General features: G+C 40.9%; 1 protein-coding gene across 4 annotated transcripts in view; it reads right to left on the bottom strand.

Annotated features, from left to right (window-relative positions):
* The window catches only part of RBMS3 (RNA binding motif single stranded interacting protein 3), a gene marked incomplete at its 3' end in the record, with an annotated part of 470025 nt that overhangs the window by 246033 nt on the left and 211268 nt on the right, over positions 1-12724 (bottom strand). The window lies entirely within an intron of this gene.

Below are 12724 nucleotides of genomic sequence, written 5' to 3' on the forward strand. Positions count from 1 at the left end.
TCCTCTCGTGGCCAGAACTGTTCAACAGACTTAATCTCTTTCTTGCCTTGCCAAGGTCCCAGGTTCTGGGACTTGAATCCTGACATGTAGACAAACATGCACACAGGCCATATATAATTTTTGCTTATTGATCTATCAGGCATTTACTGATTTCCCCTCTGCAGCTAAAGCTGCACATAGTAAAAGATCCATCGCATCCTGGTCACTGTCTCTTCGAGCTCCTGCCGTCGGGACGGAGATACAGGACGATGAAGACAAGAACGAGCCGTCTTAAGAACAGCTTCTTCTCCAGAGCGATCTCGGCCCTGAATGGGAAGCCTGGACTTTGAAAGTCATCTAATCTTCCTTGCTGTACTATACTGTATTGTTTTAATTAGTGTTTTTATGGAGCAGTCAAGTAATTTCGTTGTCCCTGAGAGGGGGCAATGACAATAAAGATATTATTATTATTATAATTATATTATTATTATTACTTAGCAAGGGAGCATTGCAATGTCTTTTCTAACAAACACCTACGGGGAAAAAATTACTGACCAGCTCTAGATATAATGACACAGCATTTTTAAAAAATGCTAGCTTCTGCTCTGCACAAATGCAATGCGCTGAACTTAAATTATTACCAAAGAGTGGGCTGCAGTGTCCTTGGCGATTTAAGGCATGCTTTCTAAGGCTGGAACGAACACACGTCGCAAACTGAGCACCGGGTTCTTACACTTCATAGCTACGGTTGAACAACTCACATATGTGGTGTTTGGAGTTTCCTCAGCACGAAAGGAAAATAGGCATCGCTCTGCAATGCTTAACTCATTTGCCGGATTCGTATTTCCTGTTTGCCACATATAAAAGGTTTGAAAGCCATGCACAACATTTTCCAAAATACCGCGTTGTCTAAGCACTCCAAAGTGAGTGCCCTGTTTTCTCCAGCTGACGTACTGCTCATTTCTGTAATATAATGTTTTACCTAACTAGAGCTGGGAAACAGTAAAAAATAATAATTTATGATTAAGTCTGATGCCATCTCAGCTAGTGTTACACTACATAAAGTGATCCTAATTCTCCTGCAATGCATATCAAAGTAGGGCCAAGGGAATTCACAAGAGGCATCAAAGCAGCATAGAACAGATTTCATATGAATACATTATCACATGGCTTGCTGGTTATCTCTTCTGGCTCAGTTTCCTGGGAAATTTTTCATAGTCAAGAAATCTTTCATACTTATTCATGAATCATCTTGTTTTATAAAATGAACTCATTCATTCTTTTATTTTCCTAGCCCATCCAGTGCATTGCATCATGGCAGGCACTGAAACACAGGAAAACCGCTTAGCCAACTCAACAAAGAATTCTCACTGTTGACTCTTCCCCAAATCCACTAGTCTCTTTCCTGGATTCTGGATTCTGTCTTCACTCCACCTGCTCTCTGCCAGATTCTAGACTCTCACGCAGACAGTGGTATTAAATCAAGAGTTAAATAAATGCTATTAAATACTGGAAACAATTTTACTTATTTTTCATCCCAACTTTTAGAAACAAATCAACCATTACATTTTTGCAAAGCAAACCAAAATGGGGCAGATGATCAGTGGATTCACCACCACATCTAAAGTGCTGATGACTTGTGGCTGTCAGGGTAGATGGTAAAGGTGGTCATTTAGCTATGACCGCTGGCATGACTGATGTGCTTGAAGACAGCGTCCCATTAAACTTTGAATCCTGAAGAACATACCAACTTATTTGGAAGCATTCTGTGCTCTATCGGCCACAAGAGAAGTACCAGCGGCAGCTTCATGATTGCCTGTGCAAAGCTCATTCATTCATTCATTTATGTATACATACATACTTTTCAAGTTTATAGATTTCACAAATCTTATACATTTCACAAATTTTACACTAATTTTGACATTTCAAAACTTGACTTCCATCCTCCTCTTTTTTTGTGGTCCCTTAAATTTATTTTTTAATATCTTCTGCATATCCAAATTAATTTGCTCATTTATTCATCTTCTTTAAATATATACTCTTATAAAACTGCAGGTTGTTACAATAATACTGCCCATGTTTTTATCTGTTTATAATTTATCTGTAAATATTCATTTCCATTCTTTGATAATAATAAAAATATTGTTATCTTGACTTCTTATTCTTCCGATAAGTTTTGCCTTTTCCGCATATTTCATAAGTTTTTGTATCCATTCTTCCTTTACTAGGACTTCTGCTTCTTTCAGTTTGGGGGCAAGTAACATTCTTGCCGCTGTAGTACCATACAGGAATAAGTTTCTATACATTTTAGGTAATTCTCAAAAGAAAAGCTTTCCTTCTTTTTTTACAAAGGTTATTTTAAACACCGTTTTCATTTCATTATACAGTGGTACCTCCGGTTGTGGACAGGATCCATTCCGGAGCTCCGGTCGGATCCCAAGGTTTTCGCAACTGGAGGTGCCTGTTCTGCGCATGTGCACGGTGTGGTAGAGCATTTCTGTGCATGCGGCAAAACCCAGAAAAATACTTCCGGGTTTGCCGTGAGCTTAACCCAAAGGATACGAATCCGGAGGTGCATGCAACTAGAGCATAGGTAGGCAAACTAAGGTCCGGGGGCCGGATCCGTCTCAATCGCCTTCTAAATCCGGCTTGCAGACGGTCCGGGAATCAGTGTGTTTTTACATGAGTAGAATGTGTCCTTTTATTTAAAATGCATCTCTGGGTTATTTGTGAGGCATAGGAATTTGTTCAATTCCCCCCCCCCCACTAATATAGCCCGGCCCCCCACAAGGTCTGAGGGACAGTGGACCGGCCCCCTGCTGGAAAAGTTTGCTGGCCCCTGAACTAGAGGTACCAATGTATATCATTTCCCAGTAAGCCTTAACGTTACTACACGACAAAGCTTACTACAGGCAACGCTCAGCCTGTAGTGGATTGCTCCCACCCAACACACACCAGTGGTGTTGCCTCCATGCTGGTCAGCAGAGTCCTCAACATGGGGGATGGGGTTATAAACTTGAGAGTTGTATCCAATGCTGCTGTTCCGATTGTGCAGCAGATGTCCACTTGTGCAACAGAATTCCCCCCGTCTCACGCTTGCAGCCCCTTGAACACCCTCAAAATCTGTTGCAGAGTGTTGGAGGACCCACTGGAGCAGATGTTGGGGGTTCACAGGAAGGGGAGAGAAAGTGGGTGCCCTGTTGCCCAAACATAATACTGCTTGTACAGCACTAGATACAACTTTATTTTTAAAAAAAAATACTTACAAAATAAAACCTATTAGTGTCTTATTTTAATCAGGCATAGGCAAACTCGGCGCTCCAGATGTTTTGGGACTACAATCCCTATCATCCCTGACCACTGGTCCTGTTAGCTAGGGATGATGGGAGTTGTAGTCCCAAAACAGCTGGAGGGCCGAGTTTGCCTATGCCTGTCTTTAATCATTGTTCCTGATATATCTCATAGATCGCCATCCTTATTTTCTGTTGAATTCTTCATGATTGTATATTGTATTCTAGGCGGTCAAATATATTTATCTGAAGTTATCCTTTTAGCCATTCAAAGTGTTTTTCATTGATTATCCAACTGAGGAGCTCTACTTCTCAGTCCTGTAGCCGGCATACAGCCGGTTGGAAAACAGTTATTTATTTATTAAATTTGTTGCCACTGTGCATGGCTTGGTGTTCCTGTGAAGTAGGTTTAAATACAGTCTGATGATAAATACCCAGTGAAAAAACTGTCAAGTGCCTGGGCAGAAGAAAGTTGACTGGAGATCAGGAATGGGAAATTTCAAACAAATCAGGCTTGCTTAAAAGTCTTCTTCCTCTGAAAAGTATGACAGAGCCATCACCAACTTTAACTGCAACAACTCTGGGAAAACTATTTTTAAAAAATGAAATAAAAACTACATGAAATTTTGTGAGTGTAACCACTGAAGACTAACACAAAGCAGTCAATGCAAGCTGTTCTGCATATTGCCTTCAACTCTTTCATGAACAGTACTTTTGACTGAGTGATGGTAACTGAAAATAGCTCCTCTGAGGATTTCGTGCCAAAAATTAATTTGACTGATGTTTATCTGATGTGGTATTATAAGGAGCTTCTATACCTTATTAGGGTTTTTTGGTCCAATACCAAAAAGTTTGGGTAAGGCTGTGATGTACATTGATTCATTACACAAATGCTTCCTGTCTGTGTTGCGTTGTGTTAGTGGACTTACGCACGGTAACTTAAAGTGAGGGTTTTTTTATTAAAAAAAATCCTAATAGACGTATATTAATATTTTAATGATTGTCATTATTGCATTATTAAAATGAACATCCCAAAAGTGTTACACAAGGGCTTTCCACCTTCTCATGTCGCCTGACCTTGGTTTCCTTACATGGCGGCCGGAAACATTAATTATTTAGCCTTACTTTTTTTTAACGTTCTAAAGTTTCATCACAAACAGCTGCTTAGCTCCTGGGAGGCCTGTTTTGGAGGCGAACAGGAGGATTTGAAGCAAAATAGCAGCCTAAGCAAGCAGCAGAGAGAGGAATCCTTTTGCAAAGTGGATGCTACCTTCCTTTTGCCTTCATCCCTGAAGATCCATTGCAAGTTAATTAGGAATTATTATTCAGACAGTACATCACAAGCCTAAGTATAAGTACTATTTGAGACAGTTAATGTTTTCACGATATGGACAGATTTTTATACTGTGTTTCTGTGTGCAAACATTCTATACAGCAATTGGATAGGAACCTATACTTCTAACAGATGTCGAGTTCCTCATCAAACGCTCTGGAATGTCGTCAGCCTCATTACAAAAGTATTCTGAACAATTTCCATGCTGCTTAAGTCTCCAAACTTTCCATGGAGGTCTTACTTAGTCTTTATGGTGGAAATGATGAAAACAATTTTACTGAAGCCTTACTATGGCTCTTAATGAATGCTTTGCTTTAGAGAAAAATCAGATAATTAAGAAGATTAAAATAGCAACTCTGAAGTTTCAACGCCGAAAGATTCAGATTTATTATCCTGCTGCGATATCGTAAAAAAGTGGCCAAGGGTGACAGAGTCAAAAGAACTGGTGTTTGAACACACACACCCATCACCCAAAATGGGATCTAGAATGCCAGGGTTTATTTATTTCAACTAAATAATAATAATTGACATCAAGTGCAAAGCTAAGCAGCCTTTAGATGGTAGTAATTATGTAGTAATTATCAAGAAGTTATTCATAAAAAGAGTGGGAGGGAGCGTTGCAAACTAAAAACCATCAAAGCTTTCTATGCAGTTTGGCCCTGGTTTCTTATATCATGCGTGATCATATAAATTTATTTATTTCCCGTCTCCCCCTCCCCCCAGGTATCAGTCTACATGGTTCTATCACCTCCTCATTTAATCCCCATAATGACTCTGTGAGGTAGTTTGGGCAGTGATTGGTCCAAGGTCACCCCAGGAGCATCATAGCTGAGTAGGGATTTGAATGCTGATCTCCCAAGGTCCATGTCTGACACTCTAACCATGATGGAATGGTGGAGTTCCATCTACTCATGTTGTCATGTACATACTGCTGTGAGCTTCTCAAAATGATCTATAATACATTGCTGAGGAAAGGTTTCTGGAAGCAAAACATAAACAACTGGATGCCTCTCCTAGGAAAATGTCCGTATTTAATATTAAGCATCTAGTTTAAAGAACCAATATTTGGGCTAGGCAAGAAACAACACCAACCTATCAGTGCTAAATGAATAAAATTGGCTGACTAGATAAATTTGGGAACATCATTCGGCTCCTCCATGGTAATATGACAACAACAATCACAGATAACAATGGCTCTCAAAGTGAACCATTCACAGTCGGATCAGGTGTTAAACAGGGTTGTGTTATTGACCCAACTCTATTCATTATTTTCATTGCCATGATCCTACACTTTGTCGAAGGGAAACTCGCCACCGGAGTAGAAATCATATATTGAACTGATGGAAAGCTCTTCAATCTGAGCAGGCTGAAAGCAAAGAGTAAGGTTACTGTAACTTCCGTCATAGCGCCTCAGTATGCTGATGACAACGTAGTGTGTGCACACTCAGAGGATGACCTCCAAACCATCCTAAATATCTTCTCAGAAGCTTACAAAAAGCTTGGCCTATCACTCAACATCCAAAAAACCAAAGTGCTGCACCAACAAGCAGAAAATAACCCCTCTGCAGCACCACAAATCCAACTCAATGGTATAATTCTCCTACCTGGGCAGTTATCTTTCCACAAGGGCCGACATTGATGCCAAAATCCAGCATCGCCTGAGTTCTGTGAGTGAGGCTTTCTCCTGATTGAAGTGCAGAGTGTTTTAGGACCAGGACATTCACAGGGAAACCAAAATGCTTGTTTACAAAGCTATTGTACTACCAACCTTACTGTTTGCTTGTGAAACATGGACCACTTATAAAAGCCTTCTCCAACTCCTCGAAAGATTCCATCAACGGTGTCTCCAAAAATCTTTACACATCCCTTGGGAAGACCGGCAAACTAATGCCAGTGTACTGGAAGAAGCAAAGATCACCAGTGTTGAAGCAATGATTCTTCAACATTAACTTCGTTGGACTGGTCATGTTGTACAGATGCCTGATTATTGTCTTCCAAAGCAACTACTCTATTCCAAACATTAAAATGGAAAGTGTAATGCTGGTGGTCAACAAAAGAGGTTTAAAGACTGTCTCAAGGCAATTTTTTAAAAAAAATGTAGTACAGTGGTACCTCTGGATACGAACGGGATCCTTTCTGGAGCCCCGTTTGCATCCTGAAGTAACGCAAGACGCGACTGCGCGTCTGTGCGGGTCACGTTTTGCCGCTTCCGTGCATGTGTATGACATCCTTTTGAGCGTCTGCGCATGCGCGAGCGGCGAAACCCGGAAGTAACGCACTCCGTTACTTCCAGGTCACCGCGGAGCGCAATCCAAAAATACTTAACTTGAAGCTACTTCAACCCGAGGTATGACTGTATAAACACCAACAATTGGGAAACACTGGCCTGCGAGCACTCCAATTGGAGAACAGCCTTTGATAAAGGTGTCATGGGCTTTGAAGACACTCGAACTCAGGACGCAAGGAGAAACGTGCTAAGAGGAAGGCACGCTTGCCAAAACCACACCATGATCAACTCCCGCCCAGAAACCAATGTCCCCACTATGGAAGGACGTGTGGATCCAGAATTGGCCTCCACAGTCACTTAAACCATGTTTATGGAAGACAATCTAACTCGGCTACGAGTGATCGCCAAAGAAGAAGAAGATTTGGGCTAGGCAAGAAACAACAACAGCCTATCAGTGCTAAATGAAGAAAATATTTCTTTAAACAAGATGTAGAAACAATCCTCTCTCCTTTATTTTGTCCACATCTTATTGAAAACTTCTTTCATGATCTAATATATATGGCCCTCCCAAGGTCTTTTTCACACTGAGATTCCAAACCATATCTACCCTGCATCTTCAGCTTCAATACAAGAAGATGCATTGAAACTAACAGCTTTCTGTTTGTGGCGTCACTGAGGACATTTATTACCATTATTTCTGATGCTCATGCTATTATTTTTGCTCATGTACCCATAACATAGTCACCTAATCACCAGAAGGTACGAGCAGGACGGGAGAACCCTGCAATTTGTGGAAATGTAAAAAGTCAGTGGGAATGGGGTGGGACAATGAGCTAGTAGCATTTCTACTCAAACTTAAATACCAAGTTTGACCTAGAGGAGTAAGTCGTGAAAACTGATTGAAAGGCGTTAGTTAGTTAGTTAGTTAGTTAGTTAGTTAGTTAGTAACAACAAGATACAGAATAATATCCAGCCTTATGTTTCCTATCCACTGAAAGACAGAATGCAGCATTGATAGCAAACTAAAGTACCACTGATACCTGGGTGTTATGACCTCCTCACCGGTACTGGGTTCAAGTGACAGAAACTCCAGTCGGCTTCTTGCCAGTGACTTCCCTTGGATGCACAGAGTACAGTCACCACTGGCTTCAACACAGGCAATGGTGCAGAAGGCAACTGTAGACTATGGGGTTAATGGCCTTACAAGCCTCCCTTTCTAGATGACAATGTGCATTGCTTCACTTACTTCACCATGTGATACACAGTCCCTTCTGCATTGGGCCCCCCCTCCTGCTCATTCCCCTGAGTGGCAATGGACTTCTTCCCAAGCACTGTGCTATGCTGCTGTGGTTTTGCAACGCTAAAAACATTATTAGCTTAAAACAGCAGCAAACCAGGTGCTCTCCTTACCACCTCGCCCAGAAGACCTCACACTGAAGATGGCCTTTCCCATAATATTAGAAAAATGCAACCTGTGCTGCTGATAGAAGTTGTGCGACTCATGCAACATGTTGGTGATTAATATACACAGAACAATAATTATACATACTTTGAGAAAAATACAAAACATTAAACAAAGCCACAAAGACTTGCGAACTACCCAGCCTAAAATGAACTTAAAATGTCTGGTTTCAATAGATTTTTTCAAATGCTTAACTCAGTTTATTAGATAAGTTCAGTCTACCTGCAAGCCCCAATTAAAGGGCCCCATCAGGGGCGAACAGCGGCCTTTTGATTATTTGGACTGGCAGGGCGAAACAGGCGCAAAACGCCGACACTCTGCCATCTACAACTTCATTGTCTACAACTTTATTAACATCTATTGAGGAAATCAGCCCTGAGTGCTCACTGGAAGGTCAGATCGTGAAGCTGAGGCTCCAATACTTTGGCTACCTCATGAGAAGAGAAGACTCCCTGGAAAAGACCCTGATGCTGGGAAAGATTGAGGGTGCAAGGAGAAGGGGACGACAGAGGACAAGATGGTTGGATAGTGTTCTCGAAGCTACCAGCATGAGTTTGACCAAACTGCGGGAGGAAGTGGAAGACAGGAGTGCCTGGCGTGCTCTGGTCCATGGGGTCACGAAGAGTCGGACACGACTAAACGACTAAACAACAATAACAATCTACAACTCTACTAGCACCTTTCCCATAATGTGGAAAAGCGAGGCAGGCCAATTCTGATGCCACCAATGCAAAAGGAAAAAAAAGGAAAGGAAAAATAAATAAGGGGGCATGAGCAGGAGTGGGGCAAAGATTGATTGGCAAGAAGGGGAATAGCAACCGGGCAGCAGCAGAGCAGCCACCCACCTCAGGCGGCACAATCGCTTGTGCCACGGCTACAAATCTTGAGCTGGCTTTCAATACCCCAATCCACTTGTCTCAAATGCCTGCATGTGCATAGTTGTGGTTTCAACAGTGGAGAACAAAAGATGAGATAAGCACAGGGCAAAAGAGGAGCAAGTGGAGAGAACCGCTTAGCTTTTGTCAGGAACTCTGGGTTCAGTAACTCAAAGGCACTTCACCTCTCTTTCGGTATAACTCCACTTCACCCTTATTCAGGTACAACCTCAACTTTAATCCTCTTCTCGTTCACCATTTTTGTCCCATTTTTTTGAAATGCAGATAATGCTTGCTGCAGCCTGCTTCACAGTGACCTTTGGAGACTTAATTAATATTGGAAGTATGTAATGTGAGATTCTCAGGTGAAGGAACTACAGGAATTCCAAATTGCATCAATATTTCATGCTTTCTGCATTGAGATTCCGATCTTGGCTGGCATAATCATTCAGCTAATTCACCCTTATGGCTCATTTCCATAAGCAGCCTCAGAAAAAGTTTCAAAACTTCTCTGGCAAAAAAAGATTCATCGGAAACAAAATCGCCCTCTTTCGAAAAAGTTGTCAGGAAAGGTAAATCAATTGACAGGTGTCAGTTTTCAGAGGGTGTCTACTCCAGCCACATTTGTCCAGCTGTTGCCATTTCTATGAAGTACTGCCCATCATTTGTGGGCAATGTCACTGCATTATGTGATATGGGTACCCCCCCCCTCATTATATAGTGATATGCTGTGCAGGGTATACAGCTGAAGACATTTTTTTAAAAAAGAAGGATTTACCTGATGGATGACCCACTCACTTATGGGGCAGAAAATTTTTTTTGGGTTTTTTTAGAAGAATTTGTTTTATTGTTTTTAGAGTTTACTGAAGTTATTTTATTGTTTTTTGAACTTGTGTTTTATTCTGGAGGGTTTAAATCTTGAACACTGCTTCAATCTATTAATTGTTGTTGTTGTTGTTAAAATATGTACACCACCCTTTATCTGAAGATCCCAGGGCGGTTCACAACAGAAAAATACAAAGTGGTCTATGAATACGATACAAAGCAGTCTATGAATTTGTTAAATAGGGGGGGGGGGGAGGATGTTGAAATCTCCGCCTTAGGTTACAGGGGATCAGTGTGAACCAATTAATTATGCAAGTTATCTAGTCAAATGGGAGGTTTATACTGCAAATTTTGTGTGTGTGTGTGTGTGTGTGTGTGTGTGTGTGTATACACATAATTTCTACCCCAGCCATTCTGGGAGGCTTTCAACAGAACATTAAAAACAGAATAAAACTTCAAACATTAAAAACTTCCCTAAACAGGGCAGATAAAAGTTCAGATCTTAAAGAACTAAAGTCAACTTGTGGAAGGGCCTGCATATTCCAAAATCTCTCATACTGGGCCCTCATGTTTCCATAAATACAAATCAAATAAAATATTTATTATTGTGGTCAATGCCCAGCGCCAAAGAACAAAATAAGAAGCACATAAACACATTATCCGAATGTGTGTAATAGAGAATAATAATAATAACAGGATAAGACAGAGTGAAATAAACGGGGCATCAACAACTTAAAGTCACCAACTCCAAAGAAGAAAATGACAAAATGTCTGGAATCGATCCCTGATGGGCTTCCATAAATACTGTTTGCTTGAAAATTATAATCTGTTCAAAATTTGGACAGAAACTTCTAGCTCTTCAGATGTTCTTTGGACAGATAACAAATTGCAGCACAACACATCCTACTAAGGATGAATTTATGTGTTTATATTTACAGAGGTTTCTAAGTACAAGACTACAGAGCTCCGAAATCTTTTGTGCTTGCTCCCAGTTGAGTGCATTGGAAACATCCTTACGGAAAAACCATGAATTTGAGGTATTTAGAACAATTTCATTATCTGCACTCCATGGTTGCATCTCAAGGTCCATTTGTACATAATAGGCACACCTGACAGCAAAGAGTTTCACCAAAAACATTTTGGGGGAAAGGCAAGATAGAAATTGAATATATAACACAACAATTGATTTAGATGACTTATATACCACCATTAACATATGTCAATTTACACCAAGGTCAAACAACACCCACACACCCACACACATATATAAATGTATTAAAATCCATAAAATAACATGATCATTAAAATGCAAAGCACAATGACTCATAACAATTTAACTAGATAGAAGTTTATCAAGTGCAGCAGCAAATTAAACCTTTTTTTCTAGTTAGTTGTCTCCTCCAAATGACTGTTGAAAAAGATGTGTTTACAGACCACCCCAAACTATATAAAGATGTGGCCAGACACACCTAAGAAGAGAGGAGTTCCGCATGTGAGGAGCCAGCACTAAGAAGTCTCTTCCCAGGACCTCCACACCACACACTTCAACCTGCGTAGGGCCTCATCTGCTGATCTTAAAAGCATAGGCAGTTTGATATGAAGGAAAGTGTTTTTGCAGTATTTGGGTCCCCTACTTTTGAGGTCTTTAAATGTTAAAGTAAGCACCTTCAACTGGTCCCAGAAAACAATTTGCAACCAATGCAGACACTTCCAAATAGGAGCCATATGCTTGTGGCTGGCTGCCCCTTTCAGCTGTGATTCGCACTCGTTGCAATCTCTGGTCCATACTCAAGGACAGCCCCAGGTAGAATTCATTACAATGGTCCAACTTGGAGGTTACCAAAACACAAGTAACCATAGCCATAGTTACACAGAATGTGGCACAGACAAATGCACATCATTTCATTAGACTGAGGGTGGATTCTAGTCACCCCCCCATAATCAATCAATCAATCAATCAATCAATCAATCAATGTCTTGTTCTTGAACACCAGCCAGTGCCCAGAGCAACTACCAATAATATTGAAATACTATGCAAAGAAGATAAAAACAACAATTAAAATCTTATCAACCAATCAACAGCAATCTTTAAACCACAATGAAGTGCATTGTAAACTCTCTGCTAAATTGAGCAACGAACCACAGTCTGGTGAAATGCAAGCATTTAACATGACACCTAAATGTCAGCAATGTGGGGGACAATCAGGAGACAGTTGCACAGACAGAGGGGCCACCACTGAGAGGCCTCTGCCTCGTGTTACCGCTGCATGAACTTTGTCCACAGCCAGCTCCACAAGCAGGACCTCCCATGCAGATCTTAAAGCAGTAGCGAGAAGGTCACGGGGGATTTATCTTATATATTTGCTTATCTTTATTTAAAGCATTTGCATATCACCTTTCATCTAAGCAATCTCAGAATGGCAAGCAATAGGTATACATAATGAATTATTCATATGCAATAAAACCATACCGTTCGGCAGAATATGAGGTGGCAGCTAGAAAACGCACAGCAGGCCGAGAGAGTAAGAAAAATAAATTGCCTGGGGAAACAGAAGTGTCCCAGAATCTGGCACAGCCAGATCATTTGAGATCCCCATTAAAAGGAGGTTGCTAAAAAATAATTTAATCTGCAATGGGCTCTACAATCAATACACGGTCGCCAAAGTTCCTCATGTGTGCAAATACCAGGCAATCTGTGTGTCCCCGCTGCATTTCGCCAAGCCAAGATTCTCT

Source organism: Podarcis filfolensis (assembly GCF_964270895.1).
Source record: "Podarcis filfolensis genome assembly, chromosome: 12".
Classification (NCBI taxonomy): domain Eukaryota; kingdom Metazoa; phylum Chordata; class Lepidosauria; order Squamata; family Lacertidae; genus Podarcis; species Podarcis filfolensis.